This window comes from Artibeus jamaicensis, unplaced genomic scaffold, assembly GCF_021234435.1.
Source record: "Artibeus jamaicensis isolate MK-2021 breed Jamaican fruit bat unplaced genomic scaffold, CSHL_Jam_final scaffold_833, whole genome shotgun sequence".
Taxonomy (NCBI): domain Eukaryota; kingdom Metazoa; phylum Chordata; class Mammalia; order Chiroptera; family Phyllostomidae; genus Artibeus; species Artibeus jamaicensis.
This window is the reverse complement of record NW_026522056.1, coordinates 25644823-25663582: the sequence shown is the minus strand read 5'-3', so window position 1 is coordinate 25663582 and position 18760 is coordinate 25644823.

The following is an 18760-nucleotide window of genomic DNA, read 5'->3' as shown; positions in this document are numbered from 1 at the left end:
CGTAACGTTCACCTGCTTACACAGAGGGTTCTTTACACTGAAGGGTCCTCTGCTGAAGGCCTCACCAAACTCTTTCAAGTGTCCTGTGCATACAACCTCCCCTACACACACACACACACACACACACACACACACACACACACACACTCCTACTCCCTGTAGACCCACACATACGTTATTTTCCCTTGTAGTAGTTACCATCATCCAACCTACTCTACTTGCACTTATTTATTTTTTGTTAAGTTCTCCTCTTCTTATCCCCCAAAACTGAAAGGTAAGCCACTCAAAAGCAGGTGTTCTTGTCTTATTCATTATGAAACTACCAGTCCTAGGGCCTGACCCTTGGTACCGCTCATCATCAGCTGGAGGAACAAATGTGCGGATGAAACACTGGGAGCCTTTCCCGCCCTGACTGTAATAGGAGGGATCCGTGACATGTGTCTCTATGAAGTTGACAAAGTTGTCTACCTGTGGACCTCCCCTCAGGCCGTATGTCCTGTTGTGATTTCACTTCATTCAAAAACAAATCCCTCTACCCTCTTCATGCCTACAATACTATCTACTTACTTAAATAGAAATTTTATTCCTATCACACTTTCCCATTTACTAAACTTCTTTTAGTTTTCTTCTTTCCATTATCCAGCCTGGATTGCATTACATAACATTAGCTAAACTTTTTTGCCAGTAGCCAAACCTCCGGACACTATTCCTTTTCATTACATCTATTTAACAAAACAAACCTAGATGAGCATGTTCAACCACAGACCTCCTGCAAGCTGGACCCTGTGCATCGGTGGAGAACTCACTCAGTCTAGCTTGCGTTCTTGCTACAGGACTCGGTCAATTCCAACCAACTCCATCTTTGATATTTATATTTGCATTTCTTAAGACACTTACACATGCAAAAGCAAACATTTAGGGAATACTTAAGATATTTCTAGTGAAGGCCAGTAAAGAATTCAGAATAGTAAAGCAACAATTGAACAGAATCTAAATGGACCTTAGTTTAAGATATCTAGAATGATCAGATTCTAAATTGTCCTTGTTGTGGATTTTTTTATGTCCGTGAGACTTAAAGAAATAAATTTTCAGAATCGATGTCTTTTAACTATTAAAACAAACAAACCCTGGTAAAATGGCCAACAAATGTATTTGTGATATGGCTTGTGATGCATGTTAGTCAAAAATTAAAAGTAAATTTTCACTGGTGTATTATTATCAAATCAGAAAAATCAGAGAATACGTGTTCATGAAATTCATAGGAAATACCTTATATTTTAAATATTCCTACAGCTGAAGCTGGATTTTTTCTTCCCCTGCAAGACCTTTTATGTTGAATGTCTCACCAATCTTCCTCTGTGCCAGATCTCAGAGACTCAGCCCTCAAACACAGCAATCTCACAGAAATTAAAGGCCAGAGGCACTTCCCACTCCTGTCCTGGGCCAGATCCCTCAGGGGCCTGCAGTTTATTTCTCAAACCCTTCTCTTAGTTTACTTCATCATCACATCTCATATGATCAGAGAAAATATATCTAACTAATAAAAATCAGGAAACTACAAGGAATAAAATGCATCACTATTCTATAGCAAATGGAAATAAAATAACATTAAACACATGCTTAGAGTTGAGTGAAATCTTAGTAATTACATAATAAAATTGGATCAATACAATTGGATTGATAGCAAATATTGGTCAACATGATAACTCATAGAATAAAGATCTGCTCTAAACTTACTCTGATCAGTGTTTCCTAATCATGTTGAGATCGCTCCGGCCTCTGGGGCTCCACCAACCAAATCAACAATCCTCCCCAACAATTCTCCCCAAGTCAACAGTTCCCTGGAGAGGACGTGCACAGTGAGAGCAAGCCTCCCGCCACCTCCAGGTTGACTTTAACATTGTCTTTTCAAAACCTTCTAAGGAAAATGGTACATTACATGTTTTATTAATAATCGTGTCATTTTAAACCATTAAGTAGAATTCATCCAAATAAAGGAGAAAAGCTTCTGATCTTCTTAGTGAACATGTAAGAAAATTGCCCTTTTCCCAGTTGAAAGAATGTCTATCGTACCATGCATAAACAAAGTTTTAACAGATTCGTGTTTACGTTAAACACATACCTATTGAATATAACTGGAAAGTATAGTTTCACTCTCTTTTTTGGTAGTGCCACTAATTTGCACATATATCTGTGTTTTTATTATATATAGCTATTCCTCTCTACTCTGACACTAGTCATTTATTTATAAAAGAAGAGTTTGTTATATATCTAGTAAATTTTTATCTCTAATCTGACCAAGGTAAGAAATTCACAGCTAGTTAGTGCCTAAAATACCATCAAACAATTATATTTCCACTTCAGTCTTCCAGCCTCATCAAGTATGTTTCCTCAAACTTCATTAGATATTCTCTGATAATTAAGACCCAACTACACACACACACACACACACACACGAATAGGAAATTCCAGAAAACAAAGGGTAAAAATCCTAATAGATTATCTGATAATTATACCTTTAGCAACTAGCTTTTTAGACTTTTTCCATGTGCTTAGAATTAACTGCTCTTACATAAAACATCTTAAACATTACATTAAGCACTTACTGACTTAATGCACCCCATTACATAAAAAGATGGACATTGTATTTTATCTCAATAAAAAACTTCTACTTTGGTCTTATTCTAAAGCAGCTGCTTTTGGAAAAGTTGTATTTACATGAAGCTACTTTGAGAATTAATATTGTAATTTTTTACCTATGAAACCATAATTTTGGGATGATGTGTCTTTCTATAGAACTGTCACTCACAATGAAGGTCATGCACATCCATGTCCTTAAATGACAGGTCTGCTAGAAGCTCAAACCCCAAACAGATGCTTGAGACAGAATCACTCTGACTGTCCAATGGCTGCTTCTCCTTTAAGTGTCCTCCTGTTTCCTACAGGTAATCACATGATGTAGAATGTAGTGAATCCTTGGTCTATATATTTGGGAAGTAAGGAATAACAGATTGCAGAGAGGCCTTTTGCAAAGCATGAGAACTGGCTACCGCACAGTACTTAAAACCGTCACTTCCTGTAGGGTCCTGATGTGGGGAATTAGGTCACCTGCCAGCCAACGCCTGTATGCTGGAACCACGAGGCGTGGCCACACCGGAGGGGCTGTGCTCCTCAAACCACGGGAACGCTGAGGCAGCAGATCTGACCACAAGGCCCAGCCCCTCCAGGGGAAAGTATGGGGCTCCTCCTCTCGGTGAAAGAGAAACTGGGCTGAGATGAGTATTCACAACAGGGTGATGCTGTTGAATCCCAGGCCCTGGCCCTGCCAGGGGCATGCCTGGTGCTCCCTCGATAGCATAGTTTAAGAAGTCCCTCCTCCACCGCCCAGAGCTGATGTCTGCCCCTGCCGGGTCCCTGTGTACTGGGTCAAGATGCACTAGGTCACAGGAGACCTGCATGCCTGCCAGGCCTCCTGCTTCCATGAGATTATTGGGTAAACGTGCTGTCAGTCGGCCTATTGTGCATGTGGTCAAAGAACTTGCACTTTTAGTTGTTAAGTGGCAAGGCCCTGAGGGATTCTCTCTAGGTTCAGTGGAGAGTCTACGCATTACTCAGAGATCCTGGACTTTTGAGATGTGTGGAGTGACATGCTAGACCATCGGGTTTGCCCTGAGGAAGAGAGTGAAAGGGCTGTACGTGTGACTGTCAGGACAGGGATATCTGAGGGTCGGAAGGCTGGACGACAATTAGCCAGCCCGCCAAATTTCAGGGTCACCTTTTATACGGAACAGAACACGAGCTGGGAGGCGCCTGCCCATCTAAGAGCTACACATCTTAGACCCCTGTGTGGTTTGCAGAGGCCATCCGAACCACTGCTCCTCCCGAAGGGGTGTGAGCAAAGTGCTGTACGCCTCTCCAAGGCCAGGGTGCGTGCTGAAGCTTCCCCCACGTGGCCTCTTTCTTGAAAGCATCTCCCATAAGGAGTCGCTCAGAGATGATGGACACAGACAAATGAAGTCAGGTTCTCTGAAAGGCCACATGGAGAACAGCTACCCTCGAACATGAACCGTCTGCTAGTACTGCTGTGTAAGCGAGGCGTCGGTACCTCTGGGGTTGCATCTTTACGTAGTTGAGAGTTTGTTGTTTCGAGAACCTAGCTCACCCTGATATAGACAGTAACTTCCTCTTTCTCCTGCAATGGCTGAGTTTACTAAGCCCCTATACTCAGCAAACCAGAAAGCACTGTCAGAATGTGAGGCAAAGAACATAAGTGAATCTGGATTCAAATCAATTGAAAAACTTGGACTGTTTTCTTTATATTACTTATTGTACTTGTTGGGAGACCAAATGACCCAGATTCACAGACGCAAGAAGAACGGCCTTAAATGAAGCAAAGTGAAAAAGCACAGGGCATCCCCCAGCAATATGGATGATAGAAAAAAATTAAAGAGAAAATACTACTGCACAGAGGGAATAATTTTAGAAAGGTAGCTCAAATTAACTGATATTCTGATTTTCCAAAACATTAGTTAGTAGCAGTGTCTAATGATGAGATAATCTAGCTAATTTCAATATTAGGTGTACTTTAATATGTGTGCCATTATAAGTTACCAGCTCATTAGTTCTCACTAATACTAAAACTTTAGAGTCCTCAATTTGATGGCAGTCTAAGATAGCTGGTGCGTCTCTGTTTCCCTCACTCCCTTCCTTTTATGTTTTGTAATCTTCTCCCTGATTGCACTTGCAGGTGAGCACATCTGTGTCACATTTGCAACAATTCACACATCTCAGGGCTTGGGGCTTCAATGTACTTTGACGGTCTGAGCCTCCCCTAGACTCCTCTCTCTGTTTAGTTCCTTCATGGGGTTAGACTGCCATGAGTCATCATCACCACGGGACCCAGCTCTGCCGCCCCTTCCTCTTGCTGTCCTTGTGTCCCCCTGGTGACCACCACTCTCCAGCCCCGCTGTGGCAGCCTGAGACACCACCTGTGACATTGCTGATGTCCTCAGACTGCCCAGGTGCACATCTAATATAACCTCACCCCTTTTATTTTTTTCTCCATCCAGTAAGGTTGAACCCCAGTGTGACGGTCAATAATTCCTCTCCCTGTACGTGATTTTTTTCCATCCATTTACCTGCATAAATTCTCTTTTTCACTGAAAAGACTCCTCAAACTACCAACCTGGTTCTCTCCCTGCCTTTACATCAGAAATCCCTTGAAAGAATTGCACACATTCAATATCTAGGGATTCTCTGTTTACCAATTTTCTCCAAAATGTTTTTTTAATTATTTTTCAACTACAGTATCCTGTCTTTTACTCCCATCCCAGCCCACCCCCTGTGCCCCCCACCTCCCTCCCATTTCCACCCCCATTAGTTGCTGTCCATGTGTCCTTTATACTAGTTCCTGTAAATCCTTCCCCCTTTTCCCCTGAAATTCCCTCCCATTTCCCCTCCAGTCACTGTCCCCCTGTTTTCTATTTCAGTGTCCTTGTTTTTATTTTGCTTGCTTGTTTGTTTTGTTGTTTAGCTTCCTGTTAATGGTGAGATCATATGGTATTTGTCTTTCACCGCCTGGCTTATTTCACTCAGCATAATGCTTTCCAGTTCCATCCATGCTGTTGCAAAGGGTAGGCACTCCTTTCTTTCTGCTGTTTAGAATTGCATTGTGTATATGTACCATAATTTTTTGATCCATTCATTTACTGATGGGCACCTAGGTTGCTTCCAACTCTTGGCTATTGTAAATTGTGCTGCTATGAACATTGTGGTGCATAGGTTCTTTTAGATTGGTGTTTCAGGGTTCTTAGGATATAGTCCCAGCAATTCCATTGCTGGGTCATAAGGCAGGTCCATTTTTAGTTTTCTTAGTATATTCCATATTGTTTTCCATAATGGTTGTACCAGTCTGCATTCCCACCAACAGTGAACTAGGGACCCCTTTTCCCCAGAACCTCTCCAACTATTCTCTGGTTTCTCTTCAGATCGCATAAATCTTTTGCCTTTTTCTTGAAAATATTTTTACCCAGTTTGTATACACTCATCTCAAATGTCTCTTGGCCTAGTTCCCGACTGCTCACACTTTGTTACGAAAGTGAATGATAAATTCATGGTACTCATCTTACTTCAACATCTGTGTACATTGGACACCCCAGTGAAGCCTGCACCAGAATTGGCTTACGCTGCCCAGCAAGAGATGGCTGGACACACGTTTTCCTTGAGACAAAGCCTTGTTCTCTGAGGCCCAATCTCCCATGTTCCTCTTTCTGTCCTATGGATGGCTGCTTCTCCATTTCTTTTGCTGCTGAGACAATTTTTACATTGGCATGGGCAGGGCTGTCCTGGAAATTGGTTTTTTATTTTCATTTCTTTGGCCAAACTCATTTAGTACCATGTCTTTGAATAAAATCTATTTTATAATTATTTCCAAATAGATATGTACATCTTCTCTGAACTACAAATTATACTTGACTGTCATTAAGTATAATATGCACACATATGTACATCGTCATTGAGTAAAGCAAACTTTTGGATAGTCCAAAACCCAAATTCTTGCTGTTCCCGCAAACTTGCCCCTCACTCAGTCTCTCCTGCCTCAGGGAGTGGAAACTCCAACCTCTATTTTTCCAGGCCCCCCCATCCTTGGAGGCATCCACACTTAATCAACCCTACCCACAGACCCTGTTGTAACCATCAGCTCCTCTCTTTTGTTTTGTAGGAATTCTCTTCTAATGATTTTCCCTACTGCTGCCACAGACCTTGACTTTCTCCAAAGGCAAGCCATGGTATCTCTCAAAAACTTCAAACAGAAGCCTGTCTCAGAGTCAGTGGCACTGACTGTAAAGAGATGAGGTTCTTCATCGACTTTCTTCCTAGAACATGGGATAACTGAGATCTTGAAACAAATAGGAAGAGGTGCAAAGAGGTATCGGTATTTGTATGGTCAAGGGTCAGTGGCTCGTATGTGTTTACATAGGAAAGTAAATGAGATACAATTGTATTTGAAGCCTGTGTTCATGACACTCTCTCTACATATTTATTATGCGCAAGATGCCCAGTCCCATTCAGTTTTGCTTTCATTCAGCAAATGCTTATTGACCATCTATCATGTGTCAGGCACTTTAACAATGTTATATAATCCATAATGGATTCCATCAGTCATTTTTCATTGGGAAATCCTGCTAATATGTTCAAGGTTAAGCTAATTCATCTGTGAAATGCTTCAAAATGTTTATAAGGTCAAAATATTTAAATATTTTGCTATTTCTATTCCCTATGATATAGACACTTAAAAATCCACTTAACTATGCTCCATTTTCACTGTCTTAATAAGAATGTTCATTTATGAAATATGATTTCACCCATTGTTATGGATGCTTCTTGTACCTTTGTAGAAAATATAGTGATTGTGACCACATGACATCAAATCATTTGGATAAAAAAGAAAAGATGTCCAATCATCCAGATGTGTTTAAATACCAAATGTTTGGTGCCACCAAATAAAATTTTTTTTGTTTCTGCAAATCTTAAATTTGAGACAACAGAGGCTTAAATGTCAGATCCAAAATATTTCTTAGCCTAAAATTAATACACACACATTTGTCACAAGTTGGAAAAAAGTTATTTCAGGAGATGGGCTGATGCAGAAATGCAAAAGCTGGTACTTGACAATCACACCCAAGAGAATCACTGTATTGCAGCACAAGTGAAGGGATTTTGACTTAAACATTGACTGCTAAAATTTCTTGTCATTAATTTGACCTTTGGTCTTAACCATCTGTTCAACTTCTGAGTGTCAATAACTGGCCAATCTTCAAATTAAAGAATATTGTTTAGTTAGAAACCTCAAAGTTTCCAGCTTAATAATAATTATACACACATACACACACACACACACACACACACATATATATATATATATATCAGAAAGAACGCAAACATTTGAGTGTTAAAGGCATTTAAAACATAAGATTTGAAAAATAATATGGGAACTAACATATGGGAAAACTTTAAGTTCAAAAAGATTATGTTGAAAGACAACTATTCGATATAACTACATCTGTCACAAATTTGATATACAATCTACCTGCAATTGCTTTTGCTTGATGCAAACCTCAAAATTTATTTTCTTCTTGGTGTACTTAGTTCTACTCACTGCAAAGACCATTTCTTGACACAGCCAGAGCAGGCAAATTGTCACAAAGCTAATGTAACATTTAATTGTGCTTCTTCTGGACTCTCACTTGATCCTTTCGAGTATTTGTCTACCTTTTGCTATTACCATTCTCTCTTAATTTCTTTACTTTTTAACAAGCCAGTTTATAATGAGAGAGGAATGAAGAGTGTCAGTGGGCCTCTGGAAGCTGGGAAGACTTCATCTCTGATATAGTTTAGAATAGCCAGCGCATATTAATAATAAAAAGCAACCAGCATTTGGTTACTTTTTAGATTGTTTTAAAAGTCTAGATAACTCACCCCTCTGTTGGCGGAACCTGGAGTGGATTTCTGTCATCATTCTCCTTCTCCCCAACCCAACTGATTATCTCTACATAATTACTTTGTCCACCAGAGCATGCCATTCATAATTTGTTCTCCAGGAGTGCCTTGCCTAAATTTGGTGATTTTAATACCATGTAAATCTTGTAATGAAATCAAAAGTAAAATGCACAAAAGTTATAATCACCACCACCGCCACCACAAAAACGAATTTACTGCACTATCTCCCTGAGATTGAAAGGGATTTATAGATCGATTTGAAATGAACTGACAACGTGTAACCACCCAGGTTACACGTTTACTGAAGGGTCTTTGGGGTCTCAAAGCTGAAAACAGGCAGCGTGACCAGATCAGCAAAGTGAAAAACATCCATCCGCACAATTTTCACGAACATCACACCCACTCTGGTTTGAAATGTGTCCAGGCAGGTTCTGACATTAAACGGCAGACTACAATATGTTTCACCCTGAACTTGGCTAAAAGTCATTACCAGGTTTCCAGACACCCTTGGAGAAAAGCGTACAGTTACTATAGACTAGCTGTAAGCTAACCCTCTGCTTACACTGTATTCTATTGCATTATTAATCAGAGAAATGCAAATTAAAACCTCAACTGGATGTCAATGTCTACAAAATGGGTTAAAATTAAAAGATCGATATTAGCAAGCATTAAAGAGAATAGGGAAGAACAGGCAATCTCATAGCACCATGTCTGTGGTTAAAAATTGATAGAACTGCTTTGAGAAGGAGAATTCTGCATGATCTGACATAAAAGCTGAAGGTGCACATATATTATGACCAGAATGTCCGTTCCTCTATATGTGTGCAACAGAAATCTGTTCACGTGTACAATGGAGACCAAAACAACCTGGAATTTATTCATAAAAACTGTGTATTTATTCTTACATGTGTAAACTCGAGTCATCTTCAAAGTACTCTCCATTTGATGCAGTACACCTATCGACATTTTTTTTCCACTGCTCAGAAAAGTTTTTGACTCATCGATTTTGACACCTTTTGGTGCTTCTGTTGTTTTTTGTTTCACCTCTTCCACATCAGCAAAATGTTTCCCTTTGAGGAATTCTTTTCATTCAGGGAAACAAAAAAAAGTCACTCAAGGTGAGTTGAGAGAATAGGTAGGGTGGGGCACAGGGTCATGCCAGTTTTGATCAAAAACTGCTTAACGCTCATCACAGTGTGGGCACGTGCACTCGTAAATCACCCTTCACGACATAGGCAAACACTTTGGCTGTGGCTGGTGTTGCTCAGTGGGTTGAGTGCTGCCTGGGAACCAGAGAGTCACAGGTTTGATTCCCAACCAGGGCATGTACTGTGCTTGGGCCAAAGGCCAGGTCCCCAGTAGAGCTGCAGAAGTGCAACCACACATTGATGTTTCACTCCCCCTCTTTCTTCCTCCCTTCCCCTCTCTCTAAAAATAAACAAGATCTTTAAAAAATGGGCAAACACTTTGAAAGTGTCTTTAAAGAAATCACTGAAGCCAAACGCAGCCTCTTACAACAACACCAGTTGGTACAATGATACAGATGGGTCCCTGGAGCACTCACCTAGCAGGCAAAGCCTGTACTACATGGGGCCCCCCTCCAGAAGATAATTCCAAATTTTGGGGTCCCCCCTTATATTTCTTCTGGCATGTAAATAACAATAGGTTTGGTAAGCCCTGTCCTTGATCCCTATGCATAGAAAGTACTGCAAAATTGCCATTCTCCAGGGAATTTTCCCAACATGTAGAGATTTCACTTCCACGCAAAAAGTAGCTCATATAAAGTCTTATAACTCTTTCTACAGATTTGGATGTTCCTTGGTTAACATAAGCCACTTCCTTGGTCTATAGTATTTTGTTATAGAAGCCTGCACAGAGCAAGAAAAAGATGGATTTTTTAAATATATGTAAGAACAATTTGTGATGTTAATATTAGAGTTTTTATTCCTGAGTCTGGGCACACAAACATAAAAAATGTACTTTGATCTATTCCTTCAGATTAGAGTATTAATAAAGCCATGACAGTGAGTTGAACTTTTTGTATAATATGTTGGTTTGCTTTTTGCCTTTTATATAACTGTCAACCAATAATTGAGATGCACGGATTCAGGTAGCAACCCCAGCTGGGCCTTGGAAAGGAGAGTGAATGGCTTGGGTTTACAAAGGTGAAAACCACAAAATACAATTCTGTCATACAAATGGAAGACTACTGGCTAGGTTAAACGGGGTTAGTTAGTTCCAATGTGCAAACAAGGAGGATAAAAACTACGAGGAAGAGGTCAAGTTCAGTTGTGTCCATGCAGCAGTGGTTGTGCCAGGATGTTTGCAGCTCAGCCTTGAGCTTTCAGCAACAGCTTCAGCAAGTTAATAGCAGCTCTGAGCGCTGAGGCACAAGCCGCAGGCAGGCCCCACTTCTAAGAGTCTCCTGACGATTTTAAGTGACTCTCTTAGCGATGCTTATTCCATTTTATTTTCTATTATCATTTCAAAGATGCAATTTTGCATCATGGTGGGAATTGAAAGGCTGAAATGGCAGAAGGCCTTCGTTTTGGGTGGTTATTTAGTGCTAAAAAGTAATTATTTTGCCACAGTCCACGAAGCACGTGAAAAGAAAGAAAAAAGCAACATCAAAGTTTAGGAAGTTAAATCCTTTTGGTCCCTCTTCCCAGTCTTGCAATAAGGAAAGGATCCGAGTTCAAATTCAGAGTTTAAATTGAAATGGGCTGCAAGCCAGTTATTCCTCATTCCAGGTTTTCAAACCCACCAGCAATTTCCCTGTCTTACTCTCAAGGGGCTGCCAGAAGCATTCTGGACATTTTGAACACACACACACACCTGCATCTCCCCAGGGCCCCTTTTAAGGAATCTTCTCCCTCGTTCTAGGACCAAAATCACTTCTGGTTTGTCTCTGCTTCACTGGCTATGCCTTTGCAATTCCTTTGCTGAGCCATCCTTCTGTACTTGAACTTTAGATGTTGGAGCGCCTATGCACCCTGATCTGGACGTATTATTTTCTCTTCTGCAAGTTCTCGCTAGCTGTTTTATAGAATTCTGTGGCTTTATAGGCAGTCTATTTTACACATCAAGTCCAAAATCTTCCACAGCTGTAGGTTAATATGGAAAAATGCCTATATAATATCCACTTGTGTGTACAAAAGAAATCTAGAACTTGACATGTTCAAAATGGAAGTTTTATTTCTTTCTCTGTGCCCCAAATATATCTTTCTTGTTCTGTGTGCTGTTGAGGAATGTTTCAATAGACCATGAATCACCTTTTCTTTAATATCATAACAATTTTTTTCTTTTCACAAAGTAAAAATTATTTAATGGCTGTCATTTCTAAGCAACAATATATTAAAGGACACTACCTCTGTTTGAAAGTTTTGCCTGTTTTCTCTGAAGAGAGATGATTACAGATAATTAATTAGTAGATGGATTATTTGAATCGATGCAACCAAATAAAACCCTTTAAATGTATGCTCTTTGTAAATCCCTTTCTCTCTCTGCTGAGTTCTGGGTGCAACTCTGAAATGATTCCCCAGTTCCTGAGTTTTATTCCACTGTATACAGACAAGAGTTTAAACTCTAGGTAGGACATTGAATATATTTTATGTTATTTTTAATTTCAAGGATTTCTAATTCATTAATTCAGTTATCATGGTAAGAACATTTAACATGAGGCTTATCCTCTTAACAAATTTTGAAGACTAGAACACAATATTATTTTTCATATCCCTTCTTCCTTTCCTTTTTTCTGTTTTTTTTTTGTTTAATGTTTATTTACTTTGTTATAAATGCTATTTTTACTTACATATGTAAAATCTTGAGCATGCGTGTTATACAACTATTTCTAGATTGCTTTGCTCTTCAGCTTCTCATTTTGGTGCATTTATCTCCTAGTTGTTGTTGGCTAATTTTTGAGGTCTTCCTTATATATATACCTCGGGATTTTGGTTTGCACACTTCAGCAAAGTAAATTTCCTCTACCTTGGTGACATTTCTTTGTTTATTTGTTTCTTCCACGGGACTCCCCAGGGTCCCCGATCCTGTAGCATTTTTGCAGTCTTCCGTTTCCAAGGGCGAGAGTGTGAAACCTGGAGCTCAGGCCGCCGCCTACCTCGGTGGAGCCTTCAGTGCGCTTGCCCCACATTCCCAGGCAGCCGATTCCTCCAGGCCTGGTGGTAGGGAAGGCACTCGAACGCCCCCTGTCGGCCTCCTTCCGTGGGCAGAGGGGTCCCACCGTGTGTCTTCGCTGCTGCCAGGGCACTTGTCCGCACTCGTTTATGCCACATGGGATGCTTACGTGCTCATCGTCCCCTAGGACATGGAACTCAGGCCACTTTCTCTTAACTCGTATTCCCAGAGCAAGGCTTCAAATCTAATTTCACTTTCTGTGTGTTTCTTCTTGCAATTTTTTTCACTGCATTTTCGCACTGTATTTATCATTGCTATGTATTTGAAGCAGAGAAAGAACTCGAACTATGAACCTGTCAAGCGTTTTGAATTAGGAGTTTACGTAGCATAGGAATTTTATAGGAGAAGATAACAGTAGTAGTTTGTCCCTTTGCTCTTTACATAGAAATCATAATAATTACTCAAATAGCTTTTCACCATGCTTCAGACCCTGTACCTTTATTTTGAAAAGCTTCACCTTTGGCAAAAATGCACATTAGGTGGGTGTCTCGCTCCTTAGGACTTTTTCTGCCGCCAAATGTGTTTTTTTCTTTTTTATGCAAAACGAGTGGGATGGTAAAGGTTAGTTATTAGAAGATGACATTCAGGAAAAAACCCAATAGTTACTTACTTATTGGCCTATTATGTGTTATATTTCCCTTCTAAGTGTACAGTTCCTGCCAAAGTTTCCTAAGTTTCATAAAAGATGTTTAATGCTGTTTCATATGCCATTCTTCTTTAACTCAAAAATGCTAAAAATGACCTTAAAGTGACTCCATCTATGCCGTCTGGCTTTTATTATGTGAATAGCCTCAGGATTTGTGCGCATTTGAGATTTTGACAACTTTAATTATTCTCCACGTTTAACTGGTGAGAATTTAATCATTCTAGTGTCCCCAAAGGGCTGATGGCACAGGTGAGATATTAAAGAGGAGTAAATAAATGAAGGTATGAACAGTCTGTGACTCCTCGTATTTGTCACTAGAGATATCTCGGAGCCCATAGAATATAGGCTCAGTTACCAAGTCCTCACTTTTAGTGTTTTTCAGGTTAGTTTCTAGAGGTTGAGTGCTGTGTATAAAATGCATAGTATGGATCATTTTATGTGTATTTTATGTCATGTCACATATGCATATAATATGTACTTATTTTTTATTTGGAATTACATTTGAATTTCTAAAATATTCACAACAACAGCAGACAGATTTTTCACGCGCCCTCCCCTTTACTGGGGGTCCTTGATTATGATGCAGAATTTGGGGTGGTCTGCTCGTGGGTTGTCCCTTTATCTTACCAACTTCAAACTAAAAACACTTTACTGAGTCACAGTACAGCTAAAAACTCAGGAAGCTAATGTTAATATGAGAAATATTATTCCACCTGCCTTCTTTGTGCAAAGCCTGCCAATTATCTCACTAACATGTATTATAAAAAAACAGGAAAGAAATTCTAGTCCAGGGTCCAGCCCACACTGGCCATCAGTGCCCTATGGCCTGGAACAGTTCCTCAGTCTTTTCTTTCTGGTCTTTCATATCTTTGACACTTAAAAATGAGAACAGGCCTGTTATTTGGGGGAATATCCTTGATTTGGCCTTTGTAATGTCTCCTCATGACTGCCTCATGCATTTTGGCAGGAATATCATGGCATTAGCGTGGCATGCATTCTTCCTAGTGCATTAAAGCACCAACCCCGGGGGACCTAGTTTTCCTTTCATTGGCGAGGCTGACCGTGCTTATTTGGTTCAGGTGGATTCTTCCCTCTAAAGTTTCTCCATGCCATTCATAATTAAAAATGCACTATGGGGAGATGCTTTGAGACCATAGAAATATCTTATCCCAATTCACAATTTTATCCCCTGGATTAGTATCCTGGTCAGTTTTGCCTGAAACAGTGTTTACTGTGATGTCACTGCTTGGTGACTTTTCGATCTTTGCATGCCTTCTACATTCACTGGTGGCATTCTACCATGAAGGAAAGCTTGTCTACTGACCCATTTAATTATTTACTAAGCATTTGTTTCGTTATGTAAGTATGGACTCATGGTTACTTATTCTATTCAGTGAGCTATAACCCATTACCACCATTATTTACATTAATAATCAAACTGTTCCAGGCTTGATCTGCAGAAGTCCTTTCAAGCTGTGTCCTTTGACGAGCCACCATTATTCGTTGAGCAGTCCTTTATTCTCAGGCACACAAAAAAGATGGTCCTGGTTTATTTTGCTTTCTTTTCCCCAGCCATAGTGCAGACATTAGTGATTTTTCCAAGCAACTCCCAAGCTGTTTCCTCTTTGTGGAAACTGTATTTAGAAGGCTAGTTTTGCTCACGACTGCCCGGAGGCCCTTGAATCCGGGTTCCCCCAGCAGACAGAACTGGGCGACGCGCCCCACGTGCCTGGAGAGCGCTCTCCCTGTTCCTGCTGCAGGCTGGGCAGCGCGCACACGTGCCCAAGGCTTCCGGCCTGTGTGTGGGCGTTCAGGCTTTTCCCAAGTCCTTGCAATTACAAACCACGTTATAATGAAGAGTCTCGTCCACAGGCATTTGAACGATATCATCATGGTGAATTCCCAGATGTGAAAACACTAGATAAAGATTAAAATGTATGATAGTTGTCACGTATTGCCAAGAGGATTGTTTCAAGTCACATTCTCACAAGCAACTACAAGAGCGTTTCTTCTCCCAAAGCCTGTCCGAACTTTAAACCGTGTTTGCGGTTCCCTTAGGTGACGGTGGTCTATCAGGCCGCTTTTATCTCCACTTCTCTAACTGGAAGTGAATCAACATATTTCATTATGCTGAAGAGTCATTTTTATATCCTGTCCATTATGCTTTGGCCCATTTTTCCTACAGGACTTCAAGGTTTTTAAACAACTTCAAATTTAAAGAGTGCTTTTATAAGTTAGCAATATTGGCCCTTTATCTGTGATATACATTGCAATTTTTCTTCTAGTTTCTCAGTTTTCTTCCGAGGGTGTTTATAGTGAATTTTATCCAGGAAAGGCTTTTTTTTCTTATGCCTAAATACATCCATCTTTTTATTTTGTTTTCTTTCATCTGAATTCAAGTCATAGTTAAACATTTTTCCAACTCTCAGGGTACAAAGAAATATGTCCACATTTTCTTATGGTTTTCATAAGGTGTCTTCCTAGTTTTGTTGTTTTTGCATTTGTTTACATTCAAGTCTCATATTTACTTCCAGTTGGTGCTTATACACATGGTGAGGCTTTGATCTCAGGGTACGGCTTTTCCAAAGGGCCTAGAGCTGTACCCTGGCTGTTTACCACAGTCCATCTTTAACCTGACGATCTAGATGATGTCCTTATCAGATGCTAAGCTGCATGCCTACCTACGCCGATTTTATTGGATTTATACAATCATTTAGTTATGTAATCATACTATAATATTTTAATATAAAATTTATATTGTAAAACACTGTGGGCACCAATTACTTCTCACAGCTTTTTCCCCATTATTTCTTGACTATTTTTTACATATTTGTTTTTTTCCCCTTTTGAACTTCATTATCACCTTTTCCTTTTCCTTACACAACCTTGTTGGTATTTTTATTTAGATTACATTACCATTATAATTTATAAAAGCTGACGTTTTCATGATGTTGCCATTCCACTCGAGAACAAAAATTCTTTTTTAGAAAAAATCTGCTTAGAGTCTTTCAACAGAAATGCAGATTTTGGAAGTTTTAGAAAATGAGGTTATAATTGGCATTAGCACCCACTTCTTTGATGAAATCTAATTTCCAGGATTTTAAAAATTTTATATTTAAGTATTATATGGAATAGACCCACCATTTACCTAAAATGCCAATAGCCGACCTCTCCTAATTTTGCACTTTATAATTAATGAAAGATCACCTTCTCTATGTATAGTAACATTTTCTTCCTAATGCAGGGCTTTATTCCCTTGTTGTATTTATAGATCACGGCCCCTGTATCCATTACAGAACAAGGTCAATGACAATGCTGTTTCTTTCTTTTTTATTTATTTGAAGATATATAAATGGAAACAGATATTAATGCCAGAAATTTTCTGTGTAGTTTTGACAAATGTGCTGCTACACTGAGTGGCAAGGTGAAACCTGACATTTCAGACACATATTCGAGACTAATCACCTGAAGTGTGTGGTCATGGTGTCCGATTAGAGAGTCACATAGACGATGTGTGTTATTCCGTGCATTCTACTACCCACATACAAGTGACAGCAACGAGCAGGGCCATTTAATTGTAAATTTCTTTCATTTGCTGAAAGGCTTTTAAACATATTTTTACTTAAGAGAAAATTGTCATTTTGTATTGTTTCAGAAATGTGTAATTATGCAAGTAGAACAACATTACCGGAAAAGTTTAATCATTGCACAAATAATGTGTTCATGAAAAATAATAGATCCTATTAAAATTTTCAAGTCCACAACATTTTGAAAAAATATTTACACTGAACTGTTATAGTTTAAACCTAAAGGTTTTCATTAGCACTTGATTATAAATGTTTATCACATACCAGAACATCCATCTATTCTGATGTCCATGCATCCAGCTTGGTTATTTATGATGATTTTCAAAGTGTATCGCAAACCTCATTACACCTCTCTCTAAATACATCAGCATTCATAGCATTAGCAAGGATTCAATATTTGGTTGCTATATTTTCTTTCGATGCAAAATTTACTCAGTGACATACACAAAACTTTTACATAATTACTAGGTTCTAAACGTGTATCCACCTAACTATCCCATAACTTGATCAAGATATAAAAAAACACCCTCACCTCGGATGGTTTCTTTCTGCCTCTTTCGGGTCAGGAACCTGGCCCCACCCTCAGAATAAGCAATGACTTTCTTCAGAACATGAATTAGTTTTGTGGTCAAAGTTGTTGCTTGCATTGAGAGCATGCGTCCAGAGCTTGTTTTCTGTTTTTGCTGAGTACAGTTCAATTGTTTGCATATACTGTAGTGTTTTTTTAATTGATGGATTCTGAGATTGTTTGCATTTTAAGCTCTTCTAGATAAAGCACTGTGAATATTCTTATACAGGTTTTTAGTAAACATACTTCTTCATTTCTCTTAAATATGTATCTAGGAACGGCATTACTCGGTAGTGGACCAAGTGAATGTTTACTTTATGGGAATCGTCCCAAATTGTTTTTTGAGTCATGGTTCCATTTTAAATTGTCATCCACCCTTCTGAGAGTTATGACTGCTCCATATTTTTGCTGAGACTGGTTTGTCTATTTTATTTTTAGTCATTCTGGTAGGTATGTTATGGCATCTCATTGTGGTTTTAATTTCCATTTCCATAATGAGGAATAGCTCCAGCAATTTCCAGCTGTGTGATGGTCATTTGTCTCTATCCTGTTTCAAAGTATCAGGTTTTTTTTCTTATTTAGTTATAGGAGATATGTGTACATTTCCCTATGAATCTTTTGCAGATATTTTACAAACATTTTCTTTTAGGTTAATGCTTGCCTATCAATTTTTTTTAAATGTCTCTTAATGAGAAAAAATATTAAAACATTTTGATAAAGCCTAATTAATCCCTTTTCCTTTTGCGGTTCTTACTTTCAGTGACCTAGGAACCATTTCCTTTTCCTTAAGTCACAAAGATAGTCTGTTAAGTATTTCTTGAAAGGTTTGTGGTTTTAGCTTTTATATTTAGGAATCAGCTCTGTGTTGCATTAATCAGCTCCTAGAGAGTGAGTTGTGAGTGCTCAGTGTTCTGTGAGGATATACATTATTCCCTTCAAGCTGGAAAATCATTCTCCTACAAACCATACAGCTTTTGTTATAAATCCAGTGATCTTACCAGAGTGCATCTATTTTTGAATTATTGGTTGTTTTCTGTTGATCTATTTTTGATACTTATGGTTATGACGCATTGTTTTGCTTATTTTAGATTTATGTTAAGTCATGAAACCATAGAGCTATATTCTTACTCTGTTCTTATTCTTCAGATTTTTAAATAATCAAGTTTCTTGGCATTTCTACATACACTTTAGAAATCTCATTGATTTGTAGTTTTAAGAGGCTATAGGGTTATAGTTTTGAACACTGTGAATGCATAAATCTATGTT